Here is a 23,999-nt window from a genome sequence, read left to right on the forward strand (position 1 = left end):
CAGGGTAAGTAATCATCATTTTGCTATCTTTGGCACTCTGTGTGTCTTACTTTATTTTTCTCTTGGGTGAATATTAACACAAAGCTTTCCCAATTTCTCTACATCTGTTTTTATTTATTTAGCATTTTTCTATACCGACCTTCATGGTTAAATACCATATCAGATCGGTTTACATCAAACAGGGGAACTGTAACAGAAAACCAAACTTTTTTATATAAATGAAGAATCATAGTTCAGTCTACCTTTTTGATAGAATCCATCATGTTCTTCAATACCTGAAAAATCAAGCCTGGAATTCCTTATTATGTGAAACTGAAAGCAGCTAGATTGGCCCAGGTGACTTTTGATAACAATACAGTGAATCTTTTGCTATCCAAAGTTGTTTTTTGTGTATTGTAGAGTATATTGACCCTGAAACTAACAGGTAGCAGATTTACTACAAATTTTATGAAAGTATTTTTTCTATAAATGGACAATTAAGCTTTGGAACTTACTGGCAGAAAATGTGGTTAAGGCTAAAAAAGGTTTAGACAAGCTTCTGGAGGAGAGGTCTATAAATAATTATTAAACAGAATTTGGTTTCTCCATCCAAAATCTTATAGAAAGCAACATGAAACACTTTCATATTGGGATTTGCTGGGTACTTACAGGGGACTCAGTCTGGCTACATTTGGAGATGGGATGCTGGGTTTGATGGATCTTTAGTCTGACCCAGCATGGCATTTCTTATTAAAAATTAACCAGGTCAAACATAATGAAAAGCAGCAAATGTATAACACCCAGAGAAAGCTGTCCTAGGTCCTAACCCATTTTTGTGACAACTAATTACTGCTACTATTAATAAACATTTCTATAATGATACAAGACATGCATAACACTGTACAGGCTCACATAAGAGAGTCAATTCCTGTTCTGTGGAATTTATCAGATCAAGACAGATACACAAGATGAACTTTATTTATTGTAGAAACTGATTAAATAAGGCCATGATTGGATTTAAAAACAGCCTCAAAAAGAAGTTTGTTTGTTTTTTTAGATGGGATTTGAACATTGCCAGAATTGGAGCATGGCTTACCACCTCAGAAAGGCCATTTCAGGCATTTAGTTCAGTGAGGTGAAAAGCGCAAAACTGGGAGCTGGACACTGATAAGAGCAGCTTGCTTGAAGAATGTAGAAAGAGATGAGAATGAGGTGCTGCAGTATGACTGCACTTGTAGATGAAAGTCTTGTAGTGTATGTATTTATTTATTTTCTATTCCGCTTTTTGCACTTTTTTCAGCACTTCAAAGTGGATTGCATTCAGGTACTGTAGGTATTTCCCTATCCCCAGAGGGTTTACAATCTAAATTTGTACCTGAGGCAATGGAGGGTAAACAGGGAGCCAATGTGGTGACTTTAGAAGAGGTATTATGTGGTCCCAGTGACAGTGGTAATCACCACTACTCTTTGTAAAGCTGATGAATTTTATAGGTAAGAAAAACAGAAAATTTTACAAATCTTTTAGTAGTCTGTGTCAGTATGTGCTTAGCAGGATTAAAAGTACCTTTAATGTGTCTACTTCCTGTTTTAATCTTTGGTTATCTGCTTGTAAATCTCGATTTCTCTGCTCAGCATGTACCAACTGTGTTTCCAGCTCTGCTTCTAATTCTCTACTTCCCTCTTGGAATTCAACAAGCTCTTCTCGTGCTTCCTGGCAACTAGAGGGTAAGAAAAGAGGACAAAGTAAGGTATTTACGATAGTCACAAAACTAAATTACATTAACTTGTTAACAGTTTTATCCAACAGCCCAGATGAAACTGTCAGTTGGTTTGGCCTCAGCACGGCAATGCAGAAGCCCTGTTAGGTGCAACAGGAAGCTGAAGCTCTATGCTTAGGCTCTGGGAAGGAGAGAAAGATATTTCTGCTGCAGGGCAGTTGTACCAGCACTAAAGCAAAAATGATACAGTCAATCTTGCAGGAGAGTTTTCACTTAGCCTTCAAACAGTAAAAAAAAAAAAAAAAAAAAAAGAGACAAGAACTGTTCAGGTACGCATTTTGGAGTGGAAGGGAGATCTAAAAACCCCAATGTTCAGCTTCTGGGTGCTCTCAAACATACCGCAGAAAGCCTAGCACCACAGGGCAAGAGCAGATTGGATAGAAGCAGCAATACTATAAACTGATTGCACAACTAAACTCTTAAAACTCAGGTATTTAAATACATTATGCACTGAATTTATGGCATCTGGCAGATGTGTTTAATATTTGTTCCTGTAATGCCACACAATGCCTTTCAGTTTAAAAAATACGGTACTTCAAGAGCAGGAATAAAGACCAATGTGTTACAATCTTTCAAATTTTTCTCTTCTCATTAAACATGAAAAACTAAATACTGGATCATAAATTGATTAGCTGTCTTTCTAATCATAATACAGGGAATCTTGCAACATCAGTAACTACACATTAAGCAAGAAAAAAAAAATAAAAGGAAAAAGCATATAATGCAATGTAAATCCTTTCTAACAGACAGAATTCAACAGCCCACATCCTGGGGAAATAAGCAAAAAGGGGCAGATTTTAAAAGGGATACGCATGTAACCCTTTAAAACCGCTCCTGCACGCGCCAAGCCTATTTTGCATAGGCCCAGCGACACGTGCTAGCCCCGGGACGCGCATATGTCCCGGGGCTTGAAAAAAGGGGGGCATGGGCGGGGCCAGAGCCTCCAGGCAAGCGGCCATTTGCCGCTGTGCCCAGGATTGCAGGCTGGCTGTCGGCCGGCACGCACAACCTATGCCTGCTCGGAGGCAGGTGCAACTTCTAAGTTAAAGGTAAGGTGAGTTTAGATAGGGCGGGAGGGATGAGAGGAAGGCCGCGCGGCTCGGCACGCACAAGTGTGCACCCCCTTCCGTGCGCCGATCCCAGATTTTATAACATGCTCACGGCTGCATGCGCATGTTATAAAATCGGGCCTAGATCGTAAGATCCAGCCCATTATGTTTATATTTACATATTCTGCTTTTCTTGCTTTTTCAGCACTTCAAAGCGGATTACATTCAGGAGCTTTAGGTATTTCCCTGTCCCCAGAGGGCTTACAATCTAAGGGGTAGATTTTCAAAACGTGCGTGTGCAACCCGTGTCAGCGCTCACAAGGGGGGGTAATAAATTTGCAAATACGCGCAGCGACGCATCGGGGCCTTCCCCAACTCCCTCCCTGTCCGCTTCAATTAAGGAGTGAACTGGGAGGGAACTTCCCAACCCCCTACCCTAAACTCCCTTCCCTGCCCCTCCCCCTAACTACCCCTAATTTTGGTATTTTACTTTTTGCTCCTGCCAGGGAGCAGGAGCAAGTTACATGCGCCGGCACCTTGCCAGCATGCCTCTAGCCCCACCCCTTTCAGGGACTTATGCGCTTACCGGCCTTTTTGAAAATAGGCTTGGTGTGCTAGGCCCGACCACGCGCGAAAAGTCCGGATTTTACGCAAGTGGCCTTCCGAAAATCCACCCTTAAGTTTGTATCTGAGGCAATGCAGAGTAAAGTGACTTGTCAAAGGTCACAAGGAGCAACAGTGGGACTTGAACCCTGGTTCACAGCCCGCTGCTCTAACCACTAGGCTGCTCCTCCTCCCTAGTAGAAACAATACTATTCCTGGAAAGCTGAAAACAAAAACATTTAAATAGCTCCTTCCCTATAATCAAGTGACATCAGCAGATCGCGCAACTAAAGAAAGGTCTCAAATTGAGATGAATCAAGGAACACATAGGTATTTCCTTGGTAAGTTACTATACGTTTGCAGGGAAATTTATGGAAGAAAGTAGCCCCCAAGAGAACCGTTTACTGCTTAAGAGAAAAAGAATAATTTCCTATGCTGTTGTGTTTCACAAGAGATCCGGATAAATAAAAACCTTTAGCTTTAAATTTGAAGTATTCCTTAAATATTAGCTCTTTATCCGTATCAGAAACAAAAGAAGCTAACAAGGTGGCTCTATTGGAAATTCATTGCTTTTTGAATACCCAAGGGACTAAGCATTTGAACAAAGAAAAGAAAAAAAACACAAACATACTAACCCGTGGATGGTAAATTGCTGAAAATCACTCTACTGTGACATAAAGAACAGTTATTGCAGAGCTGGTAAGTTTTAATCTAGACTTCCAGTCTTAAATTTTTTTTGGGAAGAACTGAAGAGGATTCTCTTCTTTTTTTTTTTAAGCCCAGGCTCTCCTACCGCTTTTATAAGAGGCAAAAAAAAAACCCAACCCCAAACAACTCTAGGACAGAGTATAGAGAAAACCTCTCTCATCAGTCTAGAAGCTAACTGCCTAAAAGCATACAGCTCCATGCTTGAACCTAACACTGGCTTCTATCTGATGTACAGTTTATGTAACTAGACTTGCGAAATCTGTGGAAAAAAAAAGAAGATGTTCTTTCACCCTGTTTCATATATTAGTCCATACCTTTGCTTATACTTCTTGGAAAGTTCTTTCCAATAATCAATTTCCTCCTTTGGACTGGAGAAATTCGGAATCTCTTCACCATCCATGACCAACAGAATCTGCAAATGTATATAAACACACGACAAATTATAGAAATACTAAATTTTGTTTGTATTTATTTATTTATTTAAGGATTTTTATATACCGGGGTCCGTAAGAAACATCACCTCGGTTTACATTCAAACATTAATTCAGCAAAGAGCTTTACAATATAACATAATAACTGTATGAATATAAGACTAATTATAACTTTGTAAAAAAAAAAAAAGAAAATTAATATAAGAGTGTCTGTAGAAATATTCTGAAAGGTATATACTAGAACTCAGTTTATTGATAGAAGGCTTTTTTGAATAGCCAGGTTTTTAGGTTTTGTTTAAATTTTTTGTGGCAAAGTTCCTGGCGTAATTCAGAGGGCATAGTATTCCATATTGTGGATCCAGCAATGATGAAAGAACGTTCTTTTGTTGTCGAAAGTTTGGTCAAATTAGGCGCAGGGATCTTCAGTTTCGCTAGATGTTGGAATCTGGTAGGTCGGATTGATGTTTTGAATTGTAATTGATCATTGAACCATTGCATTTCTCTGTTGTGAACGGCTTTATGTATAAGAGTCATGGATTTATATACTATGGTTATAAACATATAAATATAGCTGGAATTAAAGTTTAAATACAAACTGCATTATTATTTACTTTACATCAATGCTCACCAAAAAAAAAAAAAATCACACAAGGAAAACTGCAGAAAGCAATGTCAAGAGTAAGTAGGTCCTCAAGTTAAAAATAAAATACACACAGAGGCTTGCAAAAGTATTCGACCTCATAAAAAGTCAGATTTGTATGGATTACAAATGACAGATTTTTCCAAAAAGTATGTTATTGCAAACCAGTATGCTCTTAAAGTAAATTTTCAAAGTCACAACTCATTATTTCTCTGCATTTTTTGAAACAATTAAAAACTGAATAATGCTGCTTGCTTAGGTATTCAACCCCTGTGCTGTGGAAGCTCCAGGTTTACACAGATGAAAGATATTGCCCTAACAATTGTCCTACCTGAGGGGAGGGGAAGGTTAGCTTTTCTGGATAAAAGACACCCTCATTCCAGTACCATTGGTCAGACTGAGAATTTGAAGGAAACTGTGAAAATAAAGACCAAGGTACAATTAGATCTTACCTGCTAATTTTCTTTCTTCGAGTCCGGATAGATCAGTCTTCAGCATGGGTTTCGTCCTCTTACCAGCAGATGGAGGCAGCGTTCAGACCTCTTCCTTGAGGATCCCTCCTAAATAGACTGGTTATGCAGGGAAGGGGTCAGATTCTTAACCAAGCTGGTCCTTAAACCCTTTCATCCTCCTTCACCCTCTAATCCTGTTTACCTATTTCAGAGAAGAAAACATCTCTCCCCCCCCCCGACCAGAGCAAGCAGACTTCCTGGTCTCATTCTGCCCCTTGTTTTGCTTAAACTTAAGCAAGTAAAATACATTGGCTAGTGATGAAGTTAAAAGAAAAGAAGGAGGGGCTAAACTGCTATAAAAAAAAAAAAAAAAAAAAAAGAACACACAACAAAAACTTACCCCATAAGAACATAAGAAATTGCCATGCTGGATCAGACCAAGGGTCCATCAAGCCCAGCATCCTGTTTCCAACCGAGGCCAAAACCAAGCCACAAGAACCTGGCAATTACTCAAACACTAAGAAAATCCCATGCTACTGATGCAATTAATAGCAGTGGCTATTCCCCAAGGGCCGGGTTTTAAGAATTACACGCACAACCCAGCGTGCACAAATCTACACCTGATTTTATTATGCGCGCGCAGCCGCGCACATTATAAAAGCCGGGGTCGGCATACGCAAGGGGGTGCACACTTGTGCAACTTGCGCGCACCGAGCCCTAGGGGAGCCCCGATGACTTTCCCCATTCCCTCCGAGGCCTCTCCGAAATCGGAGCGGCCTTAGAGGGAACTCTCCTTACGCCACCATACCTTCCCCTTCCTTCCCTATCTATCCCGCACCCCAGCCCTACCTAAATCCCCACCTTTATTTTTATTTTTTTTAAATTTTTTTAAATTTATGCCTGCCTCTGGGCAAGCGTAGGTTGCACGCGCTGGCCAAGTGCCAGCGCACGATCCCCCGGCACGGTCACTGTGCCGGAGGCCTCGGTCCCACCCTGCCCAGCCCACTCCCCGCCCCTTTTTTCAAGCCCTAGGACATACGCGCGTCGCTGGGCCTATGCAAAATAGGCTCGGCGCGCGCATGAGCTGGTTTTAAAGGGTTACGCGCATATATTACGCACGTAACCCTTTTAAAATCCGACCCTAAGTAAACGTGAATAAAAGCAGTTAATGGACTTCTCCTCCAAGAACTTATCCAAACCTTTTTTGAACCCAGCTACACTAACTGCACTAACCACATCCTCTGGCAACAAATTCCAGAGCGTAATTGTGCGTTGAGTGAAAAAGAACTTTCGCAGATTAATCTTAAATGTGCCCTAGTCCTTCTATTATCCAAACGTGTAAATAACTGATTCATATCTACTCATTCAAGACCTCTCAATCTTAAAGACCTCTATCATATCCCCCAATCAGCCGTCTCCTCTCCAAGCTGAACAGCCCTAACCTCTTCAGCCTTTCCTCATAGGGGAGCTGTTCCATACCCTTTATCATTTTGGTTGCCCTTCTCTGTACCTTCAAGAAACACAGAGGTAGGCGATCTATGATAGCCGTCAGGAAAAACACAAAAATAGATGCCTGGATCTTTTTCAATGTTTATTAAAACAGAGACATGTTCACAATTTGCCCGACTCAGGCCGAGTTTCGCGACTCAAAAGCCACTGCCTCGGGGGCTTGAACACTCCACAGTCGTAACTGAAACTCAGTAGTGCAATTTCACTGTTGCGGAAGTTGTCTTATGCATTGCTGACAATCAATGATTGTACATTGGACGAAATTGCACTACTGAGTTTCAATTACGACTGTGGAGTGTTCAAGCCCCCGAGGCAACGGCTTTTGAGTCGCGAAACTCGGCCTGAGTCGGGCAAATTGTGAACACGTCTCTGTTTTAATAAACATTGAAAAAGGTCCAGGCATCTATTCTTCTCTGTACCTTCTCCATCACAACTATATCTTTTTTGCGATGCGGCGACCAGAATTGAACACAGTATTGAAGGTGCGGTCTCACCATGGAGCGATATAGAGGCATTATGACATTTTCCATTTTATTAACCATTCCCTTTCTAATAATTCCCAACATTCTGTTTGCTTTTTTGATTGCTGCAGCACACTGAGCCGATGATTTCAAAGTATTATCCACTATGATGCCTAGATCTTTTTCCTGGGTGGTAGTTCCTAATGTGGAACCTACAGTGTAACTACAGCAAGGGTTATTTTTCCCTATATGCAACACCTTGCACTTGTCCACATTAAATTTCATCTGCCATTTGGATGCCCAATCTTCCAGTCTTGCAAGGTCCTCCTGTAATGTATTTATTTATTTATTGTTTTTGTTATACCGAGTTTCATGATAGGCATCACATCAACCCGGTTTACAAATAACAAGGAGTGTAAAGCATAACGTGTAAACGAGTGTAAAGCATAACGTAACGTAAAAAACAATAATCACAATCCGCTTGTGATTTAACTATTCTGAAGATTTTGTATCAAATGCAAATTTGATAACCTCACTCGTCATTCCTTTCCAGATCATTTATAAATATATTGAAAAGCACCGGTCCAAGTTCAGATCCCTGAGGCACTCCACTGTTTACCCTTTTCCACTGAGAAAATTGACCATTTAATCCTACTCTCTGTTTCCTGTCTTTTAACCAGTTTGAGGTCCACGAAAGGACATCGCCTCCTATCCCATGACTTTTTAGTTTTATTAGAAGCCTCTCATGAGGGACTTTGTCAAATGCCTTCTGGTTCACCTTTATCCACATGTTTTTAACCCCTTCAAAAAAAAAATGAAGCAGATGTTAGGCAAGACTTCCCTTGGGTAAATCCATGTTGACTGTGTTCCATTAAACCATGTCTTTCTATATGCTCTATGATTTTGATCTTTAGAATAGTTTCCACTATTTTTCCCGGCGCTGAAGTCAGGTTCACTGGTCTACAGTTACCCGGATCACCCCTGGAGCCCTTTTTAAATATTGGGGTTACATTGGCCACCCTCCAGTCTTCAGGTACAATGGATGATTTTAATGATAGGTTACAAATTTTAACTAATAGATCAGAAATTTCATTTCTGAGTTCCCTCAGTACTCTAGGATGCATACCTTCCGGTCCAGGTGATTTGCTACTGAAGCAGCCATTTATTACATCCAGGAACTTTGTGTGTCTAGCAAGTCCTGATGTTACATTTACCCAGTCAATACTGGGATAATTGAAATCTCCCATTATTACTGCACTGCCAAATTGGTTAGCTTCCCTGATTTCTCTTAGCATTACATCATCTGTCTGACCATTTTGTCCAGGTGGACGATAGTATACTCTTATCACTATACTCGTACCCAACACATGGGATTTCTATCCATATAGATTCTACTGAGCATTTAGTCTCTTGTATGATCTTTATCCTGTTGGACTCTATACCCTCCTGCACATAAAGTGCCACACCCCCACCAAGTTGATCCTTCCTATCATTGTGATATATTTGTACCCTGATATAGTACTGTCCCATTGGTTATCCTCCTTCCACCAAGCCTCTGTGATTCCAATTCTGTTATCCTCCTTCCACCAAGCCTCTGTGATTCCAATTATGTCAATCTCATCATTTATTGCTATACATTAACTCTCCCATCTTTCTTCTTAGACTTCTGGCATTGGCATACAGCCATTTCAAAGTGTGTTTTTTGTTTGTATTAATAACCTGCTTTTCAGTTGTTAGGGTTAATTTAGAAATCATTAGCTTCAGTGATTTTTTACATGTAGGCATATGGGCTACGTTTTCTTTTATTGGAACTTCTCTGTTGGGATGCCCTAACTCTCCTGTTTCATTAGTATCCTTCAAGGATACATTTCTCCGAACCATGCACCGCTAAGTGACTGTTGGCTTTCCCCCTTGTTCTAGTTTAAAAGCTGCTCTATCTCCTTTTTGAAAGTTAGTACCAGCAGCTTGGTTCCACTCTGGTTAAGGTGGAGCCCATCCTGTCGGAAAAGTCTCCCCCTTCCCCAAAAGTTTCCCCAGTTCCTTACAAAACTGAATCCCTCTTCCCTGCACCATTGTCTCATGCACGCATTGAAACTCTGGAGATCTGCCTGCCTCTGGGGACCTACACATGGAACAGGAAGCATTTCAGAGAATGCCACCCTGAAGGTTCTGGATTTCAACTTTCTACCTAAAATCCTAAATTTGGCTTCCAGAACCTCTCTCCACATTTTCCTATGTCGTTGGTGCCCACATATACCATGACAGCCGGCTCCTCCCAGCACTGTCTATAATCCTATCTAGGTGAAGCGTGAGGTCTGCCACCTTCGCACCAGGCAGGCAAGTTACCAGACAGTCCTCACATCCACCAGCCACCCTGCTATCTACATTTCTAATAATTGAATCACCAACTATGATGGCCGGCCTAACCCTTCCCCCTCCTGGGCAGTAGCCCTGGGAGACTTGTCCTCAGTGCAGGAGGACAATACATCACCTGGATGTCCTTGCTACAGGATCACTTCCTGCTACACCAGTGTGATGTTCTCCTACTGGGAGACCTTTCTGATTCAAGGAGCACTGGGGCTGGCAGACTGGATTTGGGACTTGGCTACTATGTCCCTGAAGGTCTCATCAATGTACCTCTGTCTGCCTTAGTTCCTCCAAGTCTGCTACTCTAGCCTCCAGAGATCGGACTCATTCCCCCGAGAGCCAGGAGCTCTTTGCACAGAGTGCACACATACAATCTTTCATCGGCGGGTAAAAAAAATCATACATGTGACACTCAATGCAAAAAGAAAGCCCCCCCAACAGATTTAAAGCTGCTATTGCAGCTGAAGGTGGTTCTACCAAGTACTAGTATGAAAGGGTTGAATACTTATGCAAGCAGCATTTTTCAGTTTATTTTATTTCACAAACAGTGCAGAGAAATAATGAATTGTGACTTTGAAAATTTACTTTAAGAGCATACTGGTTTGCAATCAACATACTAACAATTTGTGTATCATCTGTAATCCACAGAAACCTGCTGAGTTTAACGGGTCGAATACTTCTGCAAGCCATCAACCTAATAAATGAATGTTGACCGACGTGCCGCAAATGCGCAGTAGATAGCAGCTCTACTGCGCATGTGCGGGCGAGCACGTCGGTCTTAGGAGTGTCAGGAAAAAAAAAACAGGGCGGCGGCAGCGGTAGCAGCAAGGGAGGGAGGAGAGAGAGAGAGGGAGGGATGGAAAGAGGGAGTGGGAGGGAGTGACTGAGAGGGAGGGAGGGACTGAGTGAGAGTGAGGGAGAGATTGAGTGAGGGGGAGGGACTGAGTGAGAGGGACTGAGTGAGTGTGTGGGAGGGAGGTAGGGGGTGGGGAAGAATGAGGGGAGAGGGAGAATGAGGGAGAGGTGAGAGACAGGGATGTGAGTAAGTGGAAGGGAGAGGGAGAATGAGGGAGAGGTGAGAGACAGGGATGTGAGTAAGTGGAAGGGTAAGAAGTTGTGGAGCAGAGAAAAGGGAGTGGAGGAGGGCTGAGGGATGGGATTGAGAGAGGGTGGGGAGTGACTGAGGGAAGGGGAGAGGTGTGGGAGTGACTGAGGGAAGGGGAGGGAGGTGAGAGTGAGGGGAAGAAGGCAGTGGGAGACAGAGGGTGAGTAAGACTGAGTGGAGGAAAGGGGAGGAGTGAAAGAGGGGAAGGGGAGAGAGGGAGAAAAAGTGTAGAAGGGTGCTGTGTTAGAAAATGGACTGAAAACAAAATGTAATGTAGCCCGTTTTAAACGGGCTTAACGGCTTGTTATATAAAAAGAAAACCTGAAACATAAAAAGTACTGTGCATTAAAAATTGGAGACAAACATTGCATAGCAATTCCTTCACTGTTTCTTGTTTACAAAATATTTACCCCAAAACAAAAATATGGAGAAACTGGTGAAACACAATGCGTCAATTTTAAATAAACAATGTGAACATATCCCAGGATCACGTCTATAAAAACAAACATGGAAAAATGTGGTAAAGCATGAAAAACAAATGCTATTAAATTAAAAGCTTTAATAGGAGGTCTCATGACACGACGCAACGGTGAGGACTTCTTCCTCGCAAGCTCCGGGTGTGTCTGCTCTAATCCTCTGCATCCTGACCTACACATTCAGCTAAAATCGCTCCACTTTGGCGTTATTTCACAATCCTTATGAGTATCGACTCCTGCTTGTCCAAATCTCCAACAAGAATGCCGATTCAGCCCACAAGAAAGAACATGAGAAACTGAAACTGGGGGAAGGCAAGATGGCTGCCGCAGGAGAACAGGCCTCATGCACGTTGCTGGACCCCTCAGTCATAGAAGCAATCACATGCAGTAACAGAGGCCTTGCATGGGAAATTAGAAGATTGCTGAGATTAAAGGCTCACTAACAGAATTTGCTCCTTGTATAGAACATCTGGAAGGTCGCGTCTCTTCGGTAGAAGACGATTCGCTGGTTCATACGAGACAACTGGATAAACTGTCTAAAAAACTCCTTCAAGAAGAATAAAAATCAAAGATTTGGAAAACAGATCGAGAAGGAACAATTTGCGTTTTGCAGGCTTTACGGAGGACATAGATGAAATTGACCTGGCACAAATTTTAACTGGCTGGCTTCCAGAGGCCTTGAGTTTGCAGTCTCTGGCGACAACTTTGGTGGTACAACGGGCCCACAGGCTGGGAGCACAGAGACCAGGCAATACATGAGTGTGACAAGTTTTAGCCCAATTTCTGAATTACCATCACAAGAAGCAAATATGGATGAGCTCTCGCAAACTACAGACCTTAAATTACAAGATCGCGCCTATAAGGACATTTCAGGACTTCTCCAGCAAAGTCTCGGCAAAGCAAAAGGAGTTTTTCCCCTATTTGCACCACATTATCAGCTAAACAGATTCGTTTTGCTCTGCTATATCCAGCATGGCTCCACATTTGTAATGCTGGCTCAACGCGTACATTTGAATCCCCACCAGAAGCAACTAAATTCATGGAACAATTGGAGGAAACATTAATGCCTCATCCTTCTAAGAATTTCATATGGATTCATTTGTTTCTCCACAGTGGAACATGGGGGAATACTATTATTTTGGTTTGGTTCGACAATGAGTTGAACAACTAATGTTCCTATGAGTAGAGTATCAGCATATGGGGAAGTGAGAACTCTTCCTCTTTAAAAGAAGCGAGGCCAAAAGTATGAGGAAATAGTTAAAAATTCTATGTGGAGCAATATGAAAGTAAACATGCACCAACCAGTGAATGTGTCGGTGGGACAAGTTTTGGTAACAGCATAATAACTTTTGAACATACTGAGAATGTGATTCATGATGCAAGTTTGTTACTTCTGTTTTTCGTACTGAATGCAGGTTTCATGGAGCGGACACACACAGTTGTGCGTTAGTGACCCCAGCTCTCCTAGTGATGAGTGACGGCGAAGGCCCACAGGATGGAGGGGTTGGATAAGGGGATAGGGCTGGTATCGGAGTTTATGTCATTGTCTATGGGCTTAAGGGAATATAACTTTTAAAAAGGTTTACACATGAATGTAGCACCCCCTACAGCGTTACGAATGATCTTTCTGGTATATAGGGGATTGGCACAGCTGACTTGTATTTGTCCTAATGGCTAAAACACTCAGAATTATGAGCTAGAATATTGCTGGAATGGGCTCCCCCGTTAAATGTGAAAAGGTTTTGTCCTACATTAAAAGATCTAAAAGGTGACATATTTCTTCAGGAAACACATGTCTGCTAAAGAGCATGACAAATTGCAAAAGAAAAGCTTTTCCCATGTTTATTACTCCTCAGGTACCACGCATAAAAGGGGAGTGGCAATAATAATTGGTCGTCAGGTTCCTTTTTCCTTTCAGAAATCCTAGAAAGAGGGAAGAATTATAATGGTCAGTGGCAACATTTCAGGTAAAAATGTGATGCTGGCTTCAGCATATGCCCCTAATCAATATAATTATACTTTTTTTTTTTTTTACAAACATAATAATGGCTATCTTGCACTAGGAGGCACACTTTAAGGGGGCGATCTCAACTGTGTAGTTGATCCTAGCATGGATAGATGCTCCAAGACCACAATTTCCAAGTTGGGGGAAACAAAAAGGAGTACTATATATCCCTTAAAGACATCCCTACACCCGGGCGAAAGGGATTATATGCATTATGCGAAAGCAAACCCCAATAAATCCCATATAGATTTCATATTAATTTCAGAGTCTTTGTTTACATGTGTGATTTCTGCAGAAATTGGAACCCTTCTTATTTCTGACCATTGTCCAGTATTTTGCCATATAAAACATTGTTTCCTAACCCCCCTGGCCCATTTCAGTGGCATCTGCCAGAATGGCTAGTTAAAGACTTATCCTTTAAAGAATTTTTGTAAAAAAAAAAAAAAAATGGGCCCTATACATGAAAGTTAATGAAGTCCATACTAAGGACTCTAGTCCATTTTGGGAAACGGCCAAATAAATCTGTTCTTGGGGGGGGGGGGGGGGGAGGGATTTTGCAATTAGGGAAACTGCAGCACTATAAAAATTGCTGGAATAGTCCCCAAATTCAGACTTGGAAAGAAATTCTTAGCGACCCAATGTGCTTTAAATGACATTTTACATCAGAAGGCAAAAGATGCAATAGTCATATATAGTCAAAAATTGTACTTATATGGTAATAAATCCGGCCGCTTGCTGGCTAATTTGGTCAAAGCCCAAAGGGCATCCAAATTTATTTCCGCTATCTGAACTCAAGATGGGAACATAGTTACAAATCCCCTCAAATGTTTTTAAGGACTTTTACCAGTCCTTATACACTTCGGAAAACTCTGATACTTATTCTCAGGAGGAATTTTTACAAAAGCTTAGTCTTCCCAAGCTCTCTCTCACTGACCTGGAAAGTTTAAAAAACAACCAATAACGGTCTCAGAGATTTTGGGAGTGATCAAAGAATTAAAACTTCATAAATCCTCAGGTCCGGATGGACTTAGCTCTCTATTTTATAAATCATTACATTCTCATATTGCTCCAACCTTACAAAACCTCTTTAATGGCATGGTTTCACAAGGTAGGCTCCCTCAGACTATGTCGGAGGCAGCAATCATAGTGCTCCCAAAACAGGGTAAGGATCCCAAAGATCCTGGATCATATAGACCAGTGGTCCCCAATCCTGTCCTGGGGGCCCACCAGCCAGTCGGGTACCACTGATATAGACCCATATCTTTATTAAGTCAGGATGTTAAAATCGATGCAAAAATTATTGCAAATAGAAGGAAAAATATTTTGCCACACCTTATTTCTCCAGAACAGATGGGCTTTGGGGTGGAGCATAAAGCTAATACCAATATCAGACATCTTTTATTGGCGCTTTTCGCCTGCCACAAACCATCAATATCAGACCCACTTTTAGTAAGTTTCGATGCGGGGAAGGCATTCGATCCCATTGAATGGCTTTATCTGCTGAGGGTGCTCCAGGCTTTTGGTTTTGAAGGTCCCATATTTCAGGCTATTAGCCTACTGTATAAAAATCCCAAAGCATTTATCAGAGTTAATGATAAAGCATCTTCTATGTTCTCTCTTCAAAGAGGTACCAAGCAGGGATGCCCATTATCCCCTTTACTACGTATTCTTTCGCTAGAGTCCCTTATACACACTGTGCTTGGAGATAAAGTAATAATGGGAGTGAACATAAGAAATGAGAATTGAAAATGATGCTCTTTGCTGATATGCAAAAATCCTCAATTCCAAAGGTTTTGGACACTATAAAAACTTTTGGGAGCTTTTCCGGTCTGAAATTGAACCTTTTAAAATCTGAAGCTATAGACATATTGGGGACCTTACAAACAAATTGGGCAGACTTTCCCCTCAGTTGGGCAACAGACTCCATTAAATATTTGGGTATCAAATTAGTCTCCCAGATAGCTGGTACTCACTTAACATCTCTCCCTTTATAGTGGATTTTAAAAAGTCCTTGACCAGTTGGACTGGTCTTCCATTATCTTTTTTAGGCATAATGGCCCTAGTGAAGATGATTCTGTTGCCTAAGTTGCTATATAAGTTGCAAATGGTGCCATTTCTTAATCACTAAAAGTGATCTTAAGAGCATACAGCGCAGTTTGCTGCTTTCATTTGGCAGGGCTGCCATGCATGGATGAAATTCGCCAATATTATTTCTCCGAAAGAAGCTGGGGGCCTTGGTTTTGCATATTTACATACGTACAATTTGGCCAGCCTAATGCTCATATTAGGAGACTGGATATGACCAATTATAAAGGGTTCAATAACAGATCTGGAAAATGCCTCTGTTCCCATTAAGTCTCAAATATCTTTGCAAATGCCCGTGAAATTTGTATGGACTTCACTCAATTAATATTGTTTAAGACTATGAGATGGGCTTGGTGGAAAATTAGATCCCTTCTTGGTCTATCAAGATATTTTTCTTTGTGCCTTCCAATGGAGGGGAATGTTTAGTGCCAGTTTAGGTGGTAGACTATTACATATAATTAGGTCAAACAATATCGCTATATCATAAGAATGGGAGAACCACATTCATTTGCTTATTGTATGGACACTTACTCATTTCAAGATAGAGACTTTTTTTTTACATGCAAATTCACAACTATATTAAGGTGGTCTTATCAGAGGGCTGGGAATTCTATAATCAACAGTCCTTTCCAATTACATTCTCTATGGTTTTCACCTTCTTATCTATGTCTAAATTGTACAAAATTTTACAGTAACTCCATTTTTCCTAACCTTGCTATTAAATGGTCTTCAGAACTTAAAGTAACCCTAACCAAAACACATTTGGAGAATAGGTCCAAATTAGTGATGAAATCCTTAAAAGATCTCCCTTCAGAAGTACACATCAAGTTAAAGTATCGTTTAATATTTTGGTCTATTTGGGCCTATACAGCGTATATTACAGCTTCAGATTGCCAATGAGATGTGGGGAAGAGCAAAGCCTCAATTTATGGGACTGTGACAAGATTAAAACATTTTGGGCTTCAACAAAGTCATATTTTGAGAAAATGTTATTCCCACTGATATTGGTCCCCTGCTTTTTATATACTAGGAGTCACACTAGAGACTCGGGTTGTTCCTCCAAACACTCAGGCTCCTTATTAAAGGTTGTGTAATAGCCCTGAAAATAATTTTACTGTATTGGATCAACTGATTGGTCCCTCTGTGGAAAATTGGATAACTATACTGACATGCCTATTTACTAGAAACGTAGAGGGCAACAGGAACAAAGACAAGACTGATCTTCCTTCCCAAGATCCACGTACTTTGGACCTAGGGAATCTTGCATGAGAAAGGCTCTTCCCAAGAAGAGAAGTTAAAGATAGCAATGCAGCAAGAGGCTGGCCTGCAGTGGTTACTCAGCCCCAGGCCACTTTCCACCACTCCAGTCCCCCAAGTCTCTCCTGGCTAGACCCAGAAGCAGATGTCAGAATTGGGAAGAAAGTGCAATTGGTGTGGGGCTTGCTGGCAATATAGTATAGTAGGCTTTCTGCAAAATATATGCGGGGAAGTGAGCCACAGTTGCAGATCTGACAAAAGGAAAAGGCAACAGGGCCAAAGCAACAAAACTGATGCAGATACCTGGTCTAGGCACTTGTTTTAGAGCTCTGCTTCCTCCCGCAAAGCACAGCACTACAGTTAGGTGAGCACAGCCTCCAGCTTCTCAACGGAATTCTTCACAATTATGCATAGGGCATACTTAGAAATAAAGAACCTGGCAGCAGGACACAAGACAGGATTTAAAGCGGAAGCTCACCTGCCACCTCATAAAGACCAGGTCCACGCTGGGAAAAGGACCTGGCTAGAATTAGAGCAGTATGTCTCCCCTGCAAAGTCCATTATCTCAGTCAATACCCTCAGTGACTCCTTGGGGCAGGAAGGGAGGAGGCAAAGTCCTTAGAAGAACAGGAGAAAGGAGAATAGACATCCTCTGTAGAAGCGAAGAAAGCAGCAAGATTGTTTAGGAAAGAGGAGTTAGAGGCTCTTATTACAAAAGTTTCACAGTTAAGGCTGACAAAGGAACAAGTGAAGGAATCAGAGCCAAGGGGAATTCAATCCTTGCAGAACTTAAAAAGCCAGTGAGAGCCTTCCCTGTATACCCAGCCATACTGGAGATGATTATAGCAGAATGAGACAACCCAGACTCAGCCCTAGGAATTAGGAAGTCTAAGAAGACTATTGCATCAGCAGGAAAACTGCCGCCTATTTGAGATAGCAAAGGTAACAGCCGTCACAAGGAAGACCACCATTCCAGCAGGATGGGGAGGGGGGGGGGGGGCAAGAGGGGGTAAGGTCAGCATTAAAGGACCCCTGGAACTGGAAGTTGGAGACACTTAAAAAAAAGCTTTTTCAACTGGCTAGCCTTTCACTCAAGGGCAATAGGATTACAGTGGCTACATGGCCAGAGCAATGATTTGTTGGATTCAGCCACACAGAAAATGAAGAGCATTAGAATGCTTCCCCACCTGCAGTCTGTTTCGATTCAGGAGCAGCGTTCTTAGCAGATACACTCTAGGACATCTACTAAGCAGGTAGCCAGAGCAGTATCTCCCTAGACATATGTTGTAGTTAAAACCCTGGTTGGCAGACTGTCTCGAAGGCAAAGCCAAATAGGCTGCCCTTCTAGGGATGCCTTTTGTTTGACAAAGGGGGAATTTAAGCCATAAATGCCGATGGGTTCCGGAACGTCTTCCCCCAAAAGCAGGTAAACTCAGGCATGTATAATTTCCCTTTCATTTTCCTTTAATTTGTGGTGAGACTATTGCCTTATGAGTTCCCCTTCAAACTGTGATGTGATTTGGCCCCTCCCGATGCAGGTTCTCGAAACACGGCCTGTGTCAGGGGAAACACTAACTCTTGCTCTTTTTTTTTGTTTTTTTTAAGTTTCTCTTCATATTCTATTGAATAAATGCCACTTGTAAACAGAATAACTTTTGTTGACAGTGAACAATATATCTTCACTATATTATTCCACTTGCACCTGTGGCTTCGGTCTAACCGCACCATTATTTTTTTTTTTTCACAATGCAAGGTTCTGTATTAGGAGTCACCACTCAGGAAAAGGATCTAGGGTGTCATCTTTGAAATACATTGACATCTTCTTCTCAGTGTGCAGCAGCAGTCAAGCAAATAGAATGCTATGGATTTTTTACGAAAGAAATGGAGAATAAAGTAGAGAATATCATAATGCCTCTGTATCGCTCCATTGTGACACCTCATCTTGAGTATTGTGTGCAGTTCTGGTCTCCACATCTCAAATAAAAAGATATAGCAAAGAAGGCAACTAAAATGATAAAGGGGATGGAACATTCCCCCATGAAGAAAGGCTAAAGAGGTTAGGACTCTTTAGCTTGGAAGAGAGACTGCTGAGGAGATATATAACAGAAGTCTATAAAATGATGAGTGGAATGGAACAAGTAAATGTTTATCAATTGTTTACTCTTTCAAAAAGTACAAAGGACTAGGGAATACACAATGAAGTTACCTGGGTAATACATTTAAAACTAATAAGAGAAAATATTTTTTTACACTCAACGCATAATTAAGCTCTGGAATTTGTCAGAGGATGTGGTGAAAGCTAAAAGCATTTAAAATGTTTTGGACAAATTCCTGGAGGAAAAGTCCATTAACCAATAAAAAGTAGAGCTGCAGAAATCCACTGCTTATTCTTGGGATAAACAGCTTGAATCCATCTACCCTTTGGGATCCTGCCAGGTACTTGTGACCTGGAATGGCCACTATTGGAAACAGGATACTGGATTTGATAGACCTTTGGGCTGATCCAGTATAACAAAGTCTTATGTTCTTATGTACTTCAAAAGCCGCTGGGTTACTTTAGCATTTCTTGCAACCCTCTAACGTCCCTGCTTTGTTAGTATCCTTTAAAGCAGTGGTTCTCAACCTTTTTCCCATCGTGACACACCTAGCAGACCACACTCACATGTGACATACTGCTCATTACCAATTCACGGCGGAAATAAAAATATTTTAAATAAATATTTTATTGCTAAGAATGACACCAAGGGAAAGATATGTATTGTCTGAACAGAAAATCGCAAAATTGTAAACATCCCATACCAAAACAGAACCAATTTCAGGTACTGAAACAGTAAACACCTTACTAAGAAAAGGCAACACTGAAAATATTACACCAGGCCTTAAGACACCAATACACCTCCTATTAGGAAAACGGAACAAGCCAGGCTACTATAGAGCCCTACACAGAAACTACACGCCAGCAGAAAACCTCACCTGAATCACGTGCTGACCCTCACCTAACAAAGAATAAAGAGACCAAAAGCATAACTAGAAACATGCAGACAGAAATTGAATTGGAAACTGCATCAAGCCAGAGAGTTTGTTTGCAGTATAACAAAGGAAAAAAAAAGAACATCACCAGTCCTTATAAAACAAATCAAGAAATATAAAGTCAATAGCAGAAAAACCATACTAACAAAAAGAACAGATTATTTCAAAACAGCTGATTAATGGAATATCCAATAATTAAAAACTCATAAAAAAATTTCTAGATACCAATAAAGTATTTCAAAATAGCAGACACAAAGGCCCAATAATGAAAAATAATAAGGATAGAAAAATGTTTTGCTCTGCACACCTAGGAACATTTGATATCCAGGTGCCCTGAGATTGTTTTGAATTAGCAGGAGGAGGGGTGGTTTGCTTGCAACTTTCTCCTCTCACACATGCACATGCTTTTTCTCTCACTTATAATAGGCTGTTAACTACACATTTACACACATGCTGTCTTTTCATGCTTACACACACAGGCTTTCAATCACACACATACATGCTGTCTTTTTCTCTCACACAGACTCATTCACATGCTTACAAATATACTCTCATTTACACACAGGCTCCCTCACCTAAACCAGCTCTCAATCACAGACACACATGCTCTCTCTCTCTTACTTATACACACAGGCTTTTAATCATACATACACATGTTCTCTCGCACACACTGTCACACAAACAGGTTCTCAATCATACATACTCTCTTTCACAAACAGCTCTCAGTATTCACATACATGCTGTCTCAACCACACAGGATCTCAAACACATATGAGAGCAGCCGGTGCCGCTGACTCCAGCTGTCTTGCCTTGTTCGCCCGGGTCTATCAGCAATTTTAAGCCCGCTTGGGTAGGGGGAGCAGTTGGGTCAGTGGGGGACTGGGAGGCTGCCACCCACTTGTATGCGAAAGCCTGTCATGGACAGCCCCTCTCCCCACACTTCCTGACTTAAAACAGGCATTAGACCTGTGCCAAACAACACATTTTTAAAGTTTAACTCTAGATACATTTGCATAGCATTCCTTTACTGCAACAGGGGATTTAAAATAATAATATGGCTTTAATAACATGGCACTGAAACCAACACACAGTTTCTTAGCATCCAGATTATTGCATCAGCCTGAGAGCTGTGTGTTGCCTGACCAAAGAGAAGACTTGTTCCAGGATTGCATCAAGGCAGTCAGCAATGTAAAAGGTGGAGGGAGAGCTGACAAACAAGCTGGAGGCGACGGACTGGCTTGCTTGAAGTGGGGTGAACTGGGTTGAGAATGTCTTGTTTACTTGGGGGGGGGGGGGTGACCAACTGGTTAGCAGTTGGGGTGGCTAGAGGGAGAAGGAAACAAAAGGGGCAAGGAGGAAGGGAAGCTAAAAGAGAAGGGAAGAGAAAAATTGCGAGGAGACATGAAATAGGTGAAGTATAGAGCATCAAAGGCCTGTTTTCCTTTCTTCTCTCTCCCCCCTCCCCCCCACAACCAGCATTTGTAAAGCAACCCATAATGGAGCTGTGGCAGACCTCGTAGGAGGAATCCCCTGTTGGAAGGGAACGGGAACTTCTACTAGCTCTTAAGTTTTTGGGCTAGCTCCTAGAGCTAAGGAAGTTTCGTCAAGGCCTGTCTCACACCATTGCTTTACGTTAATGATTACAGATTGAATGTCAATTTCGTAATCTACCAAATATTTCCAACTCCAAGAAAGCTGAGCTCTCAAAACTTTGTTTTTTTTTTAAGTAGGTTAGAAGGTTTGTTTTAAAAAAATTATTTTCATTATGGGCAAGTATTAGTGCACCTCCTACACGAATGAGCAAACATTTTCACTCCAAATAATCCCTCACTTGAGAGTCATCTTAAAAATTCGTGGATGGCATCATGCAATCAATCGTAACAAACTAATAAAAATTGTTTTAGAAAAACAGTGTAGTCTAAACACATTAAGAACAAATTGGTTCTCCTCGCCCAGCAAAACAAGGACGCGGACATAACACAGCCTTTCTATGACAGTGGGATCCACCAATCACTGAATGCTTTATGCTGGCTCGCGTCCCATAGGAAGCCTATGAGAGATGTTAATAGGAGGGACAAACGGCCGGGCGGTGGAAGCGCCCAGTTGTCAGTTTTCTACCATTTCCGCCGGTACGGAAGGAAATGAAAGCCGAGCAGAGTTAAACCACATCATAGAAAAACGTACACCCCGTACACTGTCCGCAGCAAACTCACTTCAAATTGCCCCACCCCAAATGACAGGAAAACAAATCAGAGAAAGAAACGCTTCTAGATGATGTACAACTTGGGAGAGAGAGAGAGAGGATTATCGAATGCGGGAACCAACTCCGAACTCGGTATCAAACTACTTTCTTAGCAGCTTTCGACTTCCCCTTTCTCATCGCTTCTCCCAACGCGTCGTCAGAGGAGGAGGCGGGCGCCAACAAAAAGCCTCAGAGGCTTGCCTGCTGCAGCTGCTGCCCTCGCGCCGCTCACAGTATAAGGCAACCGCGAGGTGCGAGAAGACTCGCGGTGCCAACGGCCCGAGGCACCCTTGGATTCTATGCCCCGTGCCGCCACCACTCCCTCCCCCAACCGAAGTAAACGACATTTAATTTAACCCGTTACCTACTCACCAAACGGCCGCCCCGGAGCTCTCCCTCCGTCTGTCTCTCAGCCCAGCACCGGTCAGAAAATCATTGCTATTGCTGCTGCTGCTCCGCTTTACCTGACAGCCCCTCTCTCTCCCCCCTAGCCACTATCGAGGGGTTTGGAAATGGGGAACAGGCGGCGGCTACTAGCTTCCGGCTAACACGCAGAAGCTGATGTCACGCAAAGACCTCCGGGGAGGAGCCGAGGCATGGGCCTGTGACGCAATAAGGGGGCGGGGTGGAAAAGCCGGGGGGGCGGGTTTTTGAGGTGATGTAATCGGTGAGCTGAGGCGTTGCTGGCGCTGGCGCTGTTTACGTACACAAACTGCATAGCCATCATTGTGCTTTTTGTCTGGTAAGAGATTATGGCTAAAATTACCGTACTAGCAGGCTTGGGAAAGTTATTGCTGTCTGACTGCAGCAATAACTTTGAGGAGTTGTTCCTTTTAGAAATACTATTTTTTTCCACTCTTTTTTTCCTAAAATTTAGGCTGTCCGGTGTATTTTAATGGGGTCAGTCGCTCCTGCTGCTATTCAGTAACACGAAACTGTAATCTTAGTCAACTGATAGAACGTAGGAGCAAAATAGTATTGTAATAGGCTATAGTCATACTTAGGTTTCTATGTAGGCAAGATGTACTAGTGAGATCACAAACTCTGCAATCACTAATCAAGGGTTTTGTCTGTAGCAGGAATCTACTTGGTGCTTTTTAAAAATGAAATCTGCCTACTGATTCTATAAGGTTGCTGTAGCCAAGAAATCATTTCTCTTCTACTTGATGACTTAGGTGGGGTAGATTGAATGTGACTGGAAGACATGCACTTTGATAGACAGACCCAGCTGCTAATTAATTATCATACTATCTCTTTACTTTTTTTGCAACTAAGGATCCTCTCTGCTTATCCAATGCCTTCTTGAAGTCAGTTACGATTTTAGCTTCCACCACTCTACTTTGGGAAGGCATTCCATTTAACCACCATTCTTTCCATTAAAATCAATAGAACATAATATTTATTTGTTTGTTTGTTTTTATATACCGATATTCAACCTATGTCATCATATGTCAAATATGAATCTTCAGATTGGGAGGAATTGCCATCTAAAGTGAGGCAAAAATTAAGATGTGTTAAATAAATTAGACAATAAAAACTAAAGTATTAAGGACAGTTTATCTGGTCCCTCCCTTTTCCCTTGGTCCTCATCATAACAGACAGTTTGTTCTGCTGCCATTTCTAAAATGATGAGTCAGCACAACTAGCCAGTCAAACGTCAACATTCAGTATAACACTGGCAAGCATTTGCTCATCTTTCTCAGCATCACGCCCAGTTTCATTTATGCCATCTTGAAATTCTCTCACCTTCCATACTTGTTGATTTTCGGCTACGCCTTATAATGGTTAAAAGAATGCTAGGCACGGCTGCTGCTAGTTTTTA

The 23,999-nt window shown here is 41.8% G+C and overlaps 1 long non-coding RNA gene across 1 annotated transcript; it reads right to left on the minus strand.

Moving 5' to 3' along the window:
- Nucleotides 1–939: 939 nt before the first annotated feature.
- On the minus strand, nt 940–22,677 carry LOC115090819. The gene is made up of 3 exons (XR_003856515.1): nt 22,550–22,677; nt 4,432–4,529; nt 940–1,697 (listed from the first exon to the last, which is right to left on the minus strand). It is a non-coding gene; the product is annotated as an uncharacterized LOC115090819 (long non-coding RNA).
- Between the last annotated feature and the right edge of the window lie 1,322 nt (nt 22,678–23,999).

The sequence above is a fragment of the Rhinatrema bivittatum genome, chromosome 4 (assembly GCF_901001135.1).
Source record: "Rhinatrema bivittatum chromosome 4, aRhiBiv1.1, whole genome shotgun sequence".
NCBI classification, from domain to species: domain Eukaryota; kingdom Metazoa; phylum Chordata; class Amphibia; order Gymnophiona; family Rhinatrematidae; genus Rhinatrema; species Rhinatrema bivittatum.